We start from the raw sequence: 13244 nt of genomic DNA, 5'->3' as shown, positions 1-13244 counted from the left end.
TCCTAGCGTGCTCCTACGACTGTAATGTTTGTTCCTTTACAAAACTATAAGCTCCAAGGCAACAAATAAAATGTCTTTGATATCCCAGGCCTTAGTGCAGGTGCATGAAAGGTGCCTACTAAGGATTAGTCCAATGACCCTTACTCCCCCCAAAACTCAAAGTAGAAACTAGTCAACATAGACTATCTAGTCAAGCCCACAAGGACAAAAAACAAAGGGCTGGATTTCCTTCAGTGACCAATATAAAAATAAATGTACTTACAAATTAAAACAATGAGATACCATTACACATCATTAGAATAGCTAAAATCCAAAACACTGATAGCACCAAAAGCTGACAAGGATATGCAGCAACAGCAATTCTCTTTCATTGCTGGTGGGAATGCAAAATGGTACAGACACTTTGGAATAGTCTGGCGTTTCTTACAAAACTAAACATACTTTTATCAGACAATGCAGCAATCACACTCCTTGCTATTTACCCAGCAGAGTTGAAACCTTATGTCCACACAAAAACATACACATGAATGCTTAGAGCAGCTTTATTTATAACTGCCAAAACTTGAAGCAACGAGTTCAGCAGGTGAATGAATAAACAGACTGTGGTACATCCATGCAATGGAAGAGCATTCAGCAATAAAAAGAAATGAGCTATCAAGCCACAAAAAGACGTGGAGGGATCTTAAAGGCATATTACTAAGTGAAAGAAGCCAATCGAAAAAGGCTAAATACTGTATGATTCCAACTATGTGACATCTGGAAAAGGCAAAACCACACAGATAGTAAAAAGAGGAGTGGTTGGCAGGGGCTTGGGGGAAGAGGGAGGGATGAATGGGTGGAGCACACAGGATTTTTCGGGCAGTGAAACCATTCTGTATGATATACAATGGTGGATACACGTCATTATACATTTGTCAAAACCCACAGAATGGACAACACCAAGGGTGAGCCCTAATGACTTTGGGTGATAATGATGTGTCAATGTCAGTTCATCAACTACAACAAATGCACCCTCGGGTGCAGGATGCTGACAGTGGAGAAGGTGGTGTACACTGTGTGTGGGGGGGTATGTGTGTGTGTGAGAGAGAGGGGGTATGTGGAAACTCTGTACTTTCCACATGATTTTGCTGTGAACATTTTGAAAACTGCTCTAAAAAAAATAAAGTCATACAAATAAATGACTGAATGCATGAATGATACAACCATGTGCAAATATGAAAGAAACATAAACAGACCTAAACTTCCTTTCAATATGTCTCACTATTATCATTTACACATTATTTCTTTCCAACCAAGAATAACGTTCTGTTCCTCAAGAAGGTAAACAGAGCCTAACTAAAGATCTGTGCCAATGTGCAGATCAATTATTCATTTCCAGTTAACAATTTTCAACAACTTCTTTCTACAGCAATTTAAACTGCTAATAATACGAGTCAATCCCACCACCGCCCCCCAAAAAAGCATGGGGGGAAAGCACATGATACTGAAGCAAGGAGATGGATAGATGGGGGCTCTTTACATATATTTGAAATATTTCCAGAATAATTTTTTTTTTTTTTTTTTTTGCAGTACGCGGGCCTCTCACTGTTGTGGCCTCTCCCGTTGCGGAGCACAGGCTCTGGACACGCAGGCCCAGTGGCCATGGCTCACGGGCCCAGCCGCTCCGCGGCATGTGGGATCCTCCCGGACCGGGGCACGAACCTGTGTCCCCTGCATCGGCAGGCGGACTTTCAACCACTGCACCACCAGGGAAGGCCCAGAATAAAATTTTTTAAATGAAATGTCAGTAATAGTCATTCCTTCAAATTGGCACGTATTCAGCAAGAGCCCACGAACTGTTCTGGGCACCACGGACACAGCAAAAAGTAAAACACACAAAAGTCCTGCCCTCAGGGTGCTTACATCTGAGCACATGTGCATTAGAAGACAAACTTGCCTGGGATTTGAGAGAACACTAAATCAAAGTAAAGAAAAGTCTAAGTCTTAGAACTTTCTTCTTATTTTCTGTATTAGCTGGGCCTTTTAAAGGAATGTAGCCCAAATTTCTTGCCTATTTGTATAACTTGCCTTCTATTTTTAAGGAAAAAAAACCAAAACAACAAAAAAAACCCATAATAGGTAATGGGCATATTAATCAAAGAAAGTACCAGAGGGTTCAAGCAGTCAGGTAAACTCAGAAACTAAAATCAATCCCTGGTTGTGAGCACTACATCCTACCGCCGCCAACTAGGTGACCACACCAACAGGACAAAAGAATACTAGATTTACTTCCAACTCTATCTTGTCCAAAACAAGAATGGTAAAGAGATCAACCTGGTAAGCATGTAATCACCAGGGCTGGGAGATAAGATCTTTGGTCAATATTTGATTCAGAACTGAAAACCTAGCATCTGAATAGGAAGTTGTTATTTACTTTCAAGAAAACGGGCATGCCAGATGTGTAAACATTTGTGTAAAAAATAAATATCATCTAACATATTAACATAATAAGATAAATGTCATATGTGCGTCAAATATTTCCATATGGAAATTACATTCATTTTTACCTCGCTGGAACTGAAATTAACTTTTGAAAATGTGACAGGATGCTCAGAAAATTACTTCCTGAGTGTCACACATTAACGCTTTCTGTATGTCTGCTATTCTTGTGACCCAATAAAATGTGATGGGAAATGGAGGATTTCCTTTGTTGAGAAAAATGCCACAGATACTATGTTACTGCCTGAAAGCGTTTAGATTAAAATAGGAAGTCCACATTTCCCCTTTGTAAAGACACAAACAACTTGTTTGTATTAGATCAGAACACTTTATTAGCCACCTGACATTTATGCCCTACTTCCCATTTCACAATTATGAATATATAACTGTAAAATTACAAACAGAACACAACACCTTATAAAGCGATTTCATGCATAAGATAAAATTCAGTTACAGTAGATCTGCTGTGAATTGGGTTAGAAAGGAAGCTCACTAAAAAGAAATGCATCTGCTTTTCATCCCTCTCCTTTTTTGTTAATTAAAAGAAGGTAATGAAAATACATGGAGTTTGGAATCTAACTTTTCCACTAACTTGCTGTTCTGACTTTAAGTGCTCAATAATGAAAATTTTCTTCCTTAGTCTAATGCCCCATCAGTTGTTTTTTTTTTACCTCACGAAGGGTGACTTTCTTTTATGAACTTATTCTTTTCCTAAACCCTAAAAACATGCCTTCTCTAGATGCTGCCTGATAACACAATTCCTGAGCTCTTTTCTGATCTTCCTCTAATCCTCAATCTGTGAAATATTTCTCAATGAACATTCACGTTAACAGCCCCAAGATGGCCCTTTCAATTGTACCCCCTCGTCCTTCCCCACCTCCATTCACATGTGGAATCACTGCCAACATTCTGCTTAATTTATTCCTTTGATTTAGAGGTGAACAAAACCCCTGGATCCCTTTTTCACAAATGCTGCTGCTAAGCCCTATCTCACTCATTCTGAACTTGCTAACTATATTTTTTATTTATTTATTTATTTTTTTGCGGTACGCGGGCCTCTCACTGTCGTGGCCTCTCCCGTTGCGGAGCACAGGCTCCGGACGCGCAGGCTCAGCGGCCATGGCTCACGGGCCCAGCCACTCCGCGGCATGTGGGATCTTCCCGGACTGGGGCACGAACCCGTGTCCCCTGCATCGGCAGGCAGACTCTCAACCACTGCACCACCAGGGAAGCCCTGTTTTTTAAATCTTTCCCTTTCTCCTACTCTGTTCACTGCAATTAAAATTTCTGAATTTCATTGGTTTAACCTCTTACATAGAGACCAGGTTCTAAAGTCAAGCAGCTAAGACTAAATAAAGTGTAATCAAACTTGAAAAATCCCTTTGGGATGTCCTTCAGTATGTCTAAAAGAGCACCTACGCCTCAGGTGTTGGACCAGATACAGTGACCTTACAGCCAGGAGCCTTGTCATACCAAAAACCCCTTACCTTAAATTACCCGAACCACACTCAGTGTGGCAATGCTATGAGAGGTAGTGGGAACAAAAATCTTTTGAAGAAAACATTCAAGCGGCCTTTTTTTTGAATGGCGTTCCTCATCTCAACCACATAACACAGGAAACGACTGTTTTCTCAAGTCTCCCAAGAATGATACGTAACTAGCACCTTCCTAAATGCATAGATGAGAAGGTGACCGACTACACTCAGTGGATGCTTTAGAGAATTAGGGCTGATTTCTGTTAGTTGAGAAACGATCTTCCACCTTAAATTCAGTCCTAGACACAGGCCTGCAGCGTGAGATGGACGGAGCCACATCGCCCCCCAGCACCCACACCTTGAAGGACTTCTATTTAAATCTACGTAAGCTAAGTGAGCGTAATTACAGGATTTAGGTGAGAATGTAACCAACAGCCACCAAGATGTTCCCAAACGCAAGGAAACTGTAACAGAAGCATCAGCAAGAGTGCCTCTGACTTGGCGAGACTACAGTTGGTTTTTTCATCTATTTAAACATTTTTTAAAAACTATATACTATTTTTATATTCACACACAAAACCCACTTTTTAATGATCTCCAAGAGCTTATGATAATTTGGGGAAACATTAATTAAGTGGGAAAAAGGCAAGATATTAAACCATATCAACGTTTCAGATGAAAACAATGGAAAAAATAGAGCCAAGCGTGTTTGCCTTTGGATGGTGGAAGAGTGACGTTTCTACTTGTCTTTATTTGATGTTTTCTATAAAGAGTGTGCTCTGTTTATATAATGTGGGGAAATGGACTTCACTTTTAAAAATCAGATTTTTAATTTGAGCAACCAGATTTCATCACTGCTTTCTGTTTCAATAGCTAACCGCAAAACCAATGGCATTCAATAGTTCTTTCTCAACCTCTATTTTATATGATCTGTAACACACCGAACAATCTCAAATCATATTTCCGAAGTCATTTTCCTCACTCACACCTATGATTCTGTCACGACCTTTTCAGTGTATCTTTATTGTGCTCAGTATCACATTCCTCCTAAAAGCTACATAAAAGCCCATGTCCATATAATGCTAAATATAAATACTCTTTGACACTGGATCCATCAAATTTTACTCATTGCAAAAAGAGTATAACAGTAACAATCAGCTGAACATCTACCAGGCACCAAGCACCATGATAAGTGACTAAGTATCTACCGTACACAGCTGCCTTACAACATCATTCTTCCTTTGTAGCTCAAGTAACCAAGGCTGAGACAAGGTAAGTAACTTATTCAAAGTCACCATATTTACAAGTAGCAAAGCTGGTATTCAAACTCAGGTCAGACTGATTTTGAAATTCCTTCCATAAGTAATATGGAATGAAGAAATGCCTTCTATGATTCACTTTGTTATAAAGCAGAAACTAACACACCATTGTAAAGCAATTATACTCCAATAAAGATGTTTAAAAAAAAAAGAAAGAAATGCCTTCTAGATCCAGCTCTGTGACCAACTTGTCATTTGATCTTGAACAAATGACTTGACTCCGCCTATATATTAAGGGGCTAGACTAGATGACCTCAAAGTTCCCTTCCTGTTCTAGTGTTCTGTACTTCAAAAGCTTCCCCTGTTCCTTCGCAGCACATTGGAAAACCCTTTATTGTGGAAAGCCATTTCAGCAACCATTTGTCCAGTTTATGTTCTGTTTTGTTTTGTTTTGTTTTTTCGGTACGCAGGCCTCTCACTGTTGTGGCCTCTCCCGTTGCGGAGCACAGGCTCTGGACGCACAGGCTCAGCAGCCATGGCTCACGGGCCCAGCCGCTCCGTGGCATGTGGGATCTTCCCAGACCGGGGCACGAACCTGTGTCCCCTGCATCGGCAGGCAGACTCTCAACCACTGCGCCACCAGGGAAGCCCTATGTTCTGTTTTGTACATCCCTTGTATGTTGGCAAACTCCCCCGAGGACAGTTTTCTTTGCATCTGGTACTACCTCCCTAAACCAAGAGAATATGTTGCAACTGGCACTAGAAAATAGAAATTTCTAAATCTAAAAAAACTTAAAAAACCAAAACAACAACAAAAAAGGAATTTCTAACAAAATTACTTCTGTCGCTACATCTAACAGCTCTCTGCTTAAATAAGCATCTTAGAGGAAAACGTGATCCATCACTTTTAGGACTCTACATGGACACTAATATATTCAGGGCCACTTCAACATACACTAGTGGTCTGAAGAGATCTCACATCTGGGGAATCTCTGGTATCAAATTAGTAAACATAAGTGCCTTCAGCCTTGGCTTCAAATCGAAATGGATCAATGGTCCGGATTCAAAGCCAAATCTTAGGGAGCAGCATGCACAGGACTTCCACCACCTCCAGCTAAAGCACAGGAAGAAAAACAATGGCATTGTTTCCAATCTTTAAAACACGTAAGTCCATCCTAAAGCCAACTTTTCCACAGATTTCAAAAAAGGTACAACAAAAGCTGAATGCCCTTACTTTCACATTCTCCTTTTGTATTTTTCTAAGAAAGAGTTCATCTTAACAGCACCATTAAATCTTTTGGACAAGGCATTTCTTTTAGAAATCTGACAGCATTCCCAAACACAGTGATTGCATCGTCCCAAGATTCTCTGATTCTGCTGATTAGAACATACTGTCAGAGCGAAGGAACTGATCCTTACCCTACTGTATAAAAATTATGTCTAACACTTATGAGTCATGTTCTCCACTTTTTAATTTCACTAATGGTAGGAGAAAAGGGCAGATGGTAAATTTGAATTTGGTATAACAGCCAAAAATCATTGCAAACCAGTCATTGTCAAAACATGCAAACATTATCCAAGATTCTTCAAATTATGGTCATCATATTACTCTCATATGTATTTGTTTTATTAATCTTCAGCACATATTAATTCAATGTCTACAGTATAGTAGACACTGCTTTAGGTGCTGGGAATATAACAGGGAAAAGAGCACAACAATATCCCTGTGTCCATGTTTTACATTATCATGAGGAAAGATATACATTTATCATTTATAAATGTATTCATGTATTTATTATTTATATAAATTTACAAATAAGTAAATAAATATAGGAAGATTTTGTGTTCAATGGAAAGCTACGCATACTCTAGAGTGGGGGCCACAAACTTTTCCTTAAACGACCAGGTAGAGATTTTAGGGCTTGCAGACCACAGGGTCTTTCTGTCGTAACTACACAACTATGCCTTTTTAGTCAGAAAGCTGCCATAGACAACACGTGATAAATGAATGCGTGCACTGTGTTCCAGTAAAACTTTATTTACAAAAACAGGCAGCTGGTGCTTACGTGTTTAGTTTGCCAAACTCTTGGTCTAGAGATTATCTGATTCTGATTCCATGGGATATATTTTACAACTCTGTAAATTGCAAGTAACTGACAGCAATGCAAGATAACTGTCTACAGTCACGTAAATGCATTCTGTCCTGGACAGATAACCCTCCACAACTTCGGAAAGGCCTATCTATTTATTTGCACATTCCCAATCCAATATCACTTTATTCCACGTAAATCTGTGCTATTTTAGACTTCACCTTTGATGACATGTACCTGATTCCCTTATTTAATAAGTTAAATGAAATTTTCAGCACGTATTCATTTGGTATCTATGTGAAGGTCATGACTTCACATTTCTCTGAAAATCATCCTTTAACAGTTTTAGAGGTCCCACCAAGATGCACAGTGGATTCACCTGACAGTGTCAGGGAAACTCCATCACCAGAAAAGCACAGCCAAGCGCAGCTTTTCTTCTTGGCTCCATATGAATCCAAAGGGGCAGCAGGACTTCGGTAACTCTGTTTCTCTAACTTTAATTTTCCTCTCTACTAATTCTGTGCTTGGGTTTTGGTTAATTTATGGCCTATACGTTATTCCCCCTTGCTGGCAGCAATGACTGGGGATTTGGTCTTATGCTCTAACCATCTGGTGATCCCTGTAAATGGATAAATGGTTTACAGAGATCTAGTCTCTAATGGGTGAGAGAAAATGGAGACTCTGGTGTTTTAGCCTTTTCCTGTTTGTGGGACATTTTAAGTTACGATAGGAGTTAAGATGCTATGCTATGCAAAATGATAAGCCTTTGGAAGGTTTAGGAAGAATGATAGGTTTAGGAAGAATGATTTTTGTTTTTATTTTTATATTTTAAATCAACCTGGCTGTTGTATGGAAAATAGAATGCAAGAGAGACAAAAGAGAAAGAAGAAAGATCAGTTAAGAGGCCACTAAGGTAATCCAGATGAGTGGTAGGAACGGAAGTACTGAAAAATGGCTGGATTTGAACCAATATTGGAAAAAGAGTTGATGTGACATTCAGATGGATTGACGAGGAGGCGTGAAGGGAGGGGGAGGAAACATGGTGGTGCCTGCGCTCTGGGCCTAGAAACTGAGGAGACAACGGTGCCTCTGCGGGAACGGGAGACAGGCAGGGGTGGGGTGGGTGGAGAGCTGGGATCAAGACTTCTGCTGCAGGCACCTTAATACAGGGCACCAAGTAGACGTCCAGGTGGAGAAGCCCAGTAGCCCAGTGGATATGTACCTCTACAGCTCCGAGAGGAAGGAAAGGCTGGAGACAGAAGTTTGCAAGTCAGCAGCACGCAGGCGCCTTACAGAGCCTAGGGACAGATGAGCTCCCTGGGGGAGAATACACAAAGAGACAAGCACTAAGCCCCAGGGCTCACTAACATTTGGGTCAAGGGGAGAGAGCTGAGGCCCAAGCACTGGGCCATGCCAGCAGAAGCCACCAAAGAAGACCAACTGGAAGGGCCAACTGGGCGACGGGAGGAGAACCAAGAGAATGTTGTGTTCTAGAAGCTGGGCACAGCCTGGTCAACTGTGTCCAACGTTAAGTGATCTGCATACGAGATGTACTTTAAAGGAGAAAACACATCCAACTCTCCAGGAAAAGCAGAACCTTCTCTGTTGGCCAAAATTCTCTCTGCTGTTTGCGTTGTTTCTAGAGATTGTGGGACAAACTTGTCATTCACCATTTTGCCCCCAGGTGTGTGATGTGATCATCAGACAAAAAGAAGACCAAGGGACTTCCCTGGTGGCCCAGTGTGTAAGGCTCCACACTCCCAATGCAGGGGGTCGGGGTTGAATCCCTGGTCGAGGAATTAGATCCCGCATGCGTGCCACAACCAAGAGTTCGCACGCTGCAACTAAGAAGGCAACATGCCACAACTAAAGATCTCGTGTGCCTCAACTAAGACCCTGGGCCACCAAAATAAATAAATAAATAAACATTAAAAAAAAAAAAGAAGGGCTTCCCTGGTGGCGCAGTGTTTGAGAGTCCGCCTGCCGATGAGGGGGACGTGGGTTCGTGACCCAGTCCGGGAGGATCCCACATGCCACAGAGCGGCTGGGCCTGTGAGCCGTGGCCGCTGAGCCTGCGCGTCCGGAGCCTGTGCTCTTCAACAGGAGAGGCCCGCGTACCGGAAAAAAAAAAAAAGAAGACCAAGTTTCTAACCCTAAACTTTAAAACTAAAATGGAGAAGATAATAGCTATATAAAAAGGAGACATAAAATATCTGTAAGACACTGTCAAATCTAACGTTAAGCTAAAATAACATATTTACAATTTGGACAGCTGGTAAAAATATGTTATCTATGGTGAAGGTAAGGAATAATTGTTAGAAAGCACTATATAACTATGTTCTTAAGCCATCTGGAAAATGATGCCAAAACATACCCAAACAGTAATATTTGAAATACTGGCCTTGAAAAAAAGAGGCCATCTCTGAGGGAGGCCACAGAAATACCTCGATAATGGACAATCTAATATAGTGGCTAATATAGTGGCTGAGTTTAGAAGTAGGCTGACAAGTTCAATTCACCACAGACAGAACAGTCAAAATTGTTCATATCTAAATTTCTTTGTTTCAGTCACAAAAGCCCTTAGAGAAAAAAACACCAGTGAAAAGGTTATGATATGCATTTTTAACTCTTTACTGAGCAACAAAAACAAAATGTGCCCAAATGCAAATATCCATATATCTACTACAAAATTTTTCATTGCACTTCTCTAAAACTGACTTCCAAACACTACAAACGTATTTCAAAAGCACCTCTCTGACCACCGCCAAACCAGGCGGTACTCGCTGACCTCTTGTCTCCTGGAGGGCTGAAGCACAGGTGTTTGATCTATATCAGACTAAACCCCTCTGAACAGGAGCAAGTGAACCCAGCGATGGTATCTGGAGGCCATGGCTCTTTTGAAGACCTTTTGGGTTGGTGAGTGATAACTCACTGAAGTGAAGAGACTTAAAGACATTCACTAGAGTGAATCTTTTATTACATTTCACAAAATTTGACTAAACTTCACTAATTTGTTTTGCACTTCCTTTGGCTTTACGTGCCTTTGGGAGGATATGTGCGTGTGTGTTACAACTAGTGAAGCAAGCGCTCTTGAGATTTTATGCTTCTTAATACGCAGTCATCTCTCTTTGCAAAGACAGAGTTCCGGAGGTTTCATGCATTATGCTGGAGAAGTTCAAGTGCTATTTTCTTAAAAGAAACAGAAGCACTGGTGCAAGTTAAATATAACCCTTTATGCTTTTAACTCTGCCCTATTTGCAGGTACTCTGGCTCCAAAAGTACTTTCCAAATTTAAAATATAATTTTAAATTAAATAGTAAATGTTAAAATATTTAATACAGTTTTTTGATTCATTATAAAGAATAAAAACATCTCAATAAAAACAAGTATTTTGGGCTTCCCTGGTGGCACAGTGGTTGAGAATCTGCCTGCCAATGCAGGGGACATAGGTTCGAGCCCTGGTCTGGGAAGATCCCACATGCCGCGGAGCAACTGGGCCCGTGAGCCACAACTACTGAGCCTGCGCGTCTGGAGCCTGTGCTCCACAACAAGAGAGGCCGCGACAGTGAGAGACCCGTGCACCGCGATGAAGAGTGGCCCCCGCTCGCCACAACTAGAGAAAGCCCTCGCACAGAAACGAAGACCCAACACAGCCAAAAATAAATAAATAAATAAATAAGTAAGTAAGTAAAAACAAGTGTTTTTTCCCCCTAAGAAAATGTTTTAAAATAAAACACCTAACTGCCAATACTGAAAGATGGGTTCAGTGACATTGCATATAATCATTATAGTGGCTTAAATTTACATGTTCGGAAAAAAAAAAAAAACCAAACCATTGATCCTTAATCAGCTGACTTTTATTCTTCTAATTCAAATAGCTTCCTAAACAAATAATAATTCTCTTTTTCCCAAGTTTACGCATCCATACACATTATCAAACACGCAAGCCATCAACTATCCCGTCATGAGTGGTCTCTGGAGCTCACTGACCCACGGGGCCTTGGAGCCCAAGGAGCATTTCCAACAGAAACAGTACGCAGCACACTGGCAGGTTTGGGGCTGGGTGCCACAGGACCTGGATTCCCTCTGGAGTCTATACAGTTGCCAAAGGTGTTAATTATGAAGAACTAACCTACGATTAAATTACATTTCAGAGGAACCCAAACTTGAAAAACTACTTCTGGCATTAGTCCTGAAAGCTGCCGTTGAATTAGGCCCTGGAATTTAAAAAACAAACAAACAAAATAACAGATCCTGGTCTCCGAGAGGGAAAAAAAAGAGAGTACTGAGAAAAAGGGGAAAGGGCTGGAGAAAATCCATTTGGTCACAAAAGACTAGTTAGCTATTGGGATATGTAAGTAGCACAGAGTATATAAATCAGTGTTTGCATTTAATCTGAAAAGACTTCAAGTATTCAAGAAAGATGGTATCAGGTAGAAAGGCAAAACTTAATAAGCTAAAAGAACATTAAGCTGTCTTCATTTTTAGCACAGCCCCAAAGCAGGGAAAAAGAGTTTTCAGACCTGGTTTATAAGATGTTGATACAAATCACAGTCCCAACCTCCCATATTGGGCATGAATTATATATTAAACACACACTTCTCTGTTTCTATAGGCCTCAAATAAACCTTTGTGCCAAATCAGCTTGGTGAGTTTGATAAAATCTTATGAAAGATGGCAGGCTTTCAGACCCCTGGGCTCTCTCTGCTTTGAAGGAGTGTCACAAAGAACAGGTTCCAAGTAAAGACAAGCGGCACTCGGAAACCTCACTCCGTGCCAGGCAGCAGGGCAGGAAGGCAGGTCAGGAAGGACCACTTACGTACCAGCTGCAGCCCAAGGCTTAACTGCACGAGAACAACTCCGCCCTCACTGTCCGCACACGCACAGTCACCTGGGAGCAGCCTCTGGACTCTTTTGCAGCGCTCAAGTTGAATCTGAGCTGCAGAGTCGAAACTAAAAGGACCTCATAAGATAAGCTAACACTTGTCAAGGAAGCAGCTTCTCACCACCTGCAGCATCCAGCCCCTCTCACATGTGCCAATTAAAGCTCCCAGAGCTTGGAACAAAAAAGCCCACTCTGAGAAACAGACCCAGAGAAGCAGAAGGGAGTAAGGGTCTCCTCCAGTTCTAAGAGTCTACCATCCCCTTTCTCCTCCTGGATTCAGCGAGGGACCTCCTCGTCTGCATGTTTACCAAGCAGAAAGCAGCTGTCATCTTTGGTTCTTTCCTCTCCTTTCCTCCTCACATCCAATCAATGACCAAGCCTGTCTTACAACCTTGACAATCTTTCCAATTCTGCCCCCACTGCCACCATCTTAGCACAAGCTGGTAACACAGCCTTCCCGCAGGAGTCCTCAGAACTGCCCTCCCCGGCTCCACACCAGCTGAGCAGACCCCCCATGCGGCCTCCACGCTCCATCTCAGATTCTGGCGGATTCTACACACTTCTGACGGGAGGAAGGGCTCTTCCATTCAAGACATCGACGCCTTATAGGCAGCTGCTGACAATCAAAACACAGTAAGCGCTCCTGAGAGGAAGACGGAAAGAGACCTCCGCCAGGAGAAGTAAAGGGAGGGCAAGCTGATTTATTCTGCCTCTCCTGACGTGCCCAGAGGGGCCGACGCTGCGAGAAGACTATTAACACTGGACCGAGGGAAGGCTCTTCTCGTGATCGACACAGGTCTTCATCAGTGGACACCTCCGGACACACCACCTGGCTATGCGTGGACAACAAGCCTCTGAAATCACTGCCCACCAGATCAGACTTCTTTCAAATTGCCCCAGGACCCCCAAAGCTCCAAATACTAAAAAGGGAGGCCTGGCCAAGGTAACACAGGGACCGTCACCTCTCCTGTAGACTGCTACAGCCTGTTCTCGCTGCTTCCGGATTGGATCCTACCTAATCCATTCTCCTGATGGCAGCCCAAATAATCCTTCAAAA

General features: G+C 41.9%; 1 protein-coding gene across 1 annotated transcript in view; it reads right to left on the bottom strand.

Moving 5' to 3' along the window:
- The window catches only part of NOL10 (nucleolar protein 10), an 88208-nt gene that overhangs the window by 43320 nt on the left and 31644 nt on the right, over positions 1-13244 (bottom strand). The gene's annotated exons all lie outside the window — the stretch shown is intronic.

Source organism: Globicephala melas, chromosome 12 (assembly GCF_963455315.2).
Source record: "Globicephala melas chromosome 12, mGloMel1.2, whole genome shotgun sequence".
NCBI lineage: Eukaryota > Metazoa > Chordata > Mammalia > Artiodactyla > Delphinidae > Globicephala > Globicephala melas.
The sequence above is the reverse complement of the archived record's forward strand: the minus strand, read 5'-3'. Positions and strand labels throughout refer to the sequence as shown.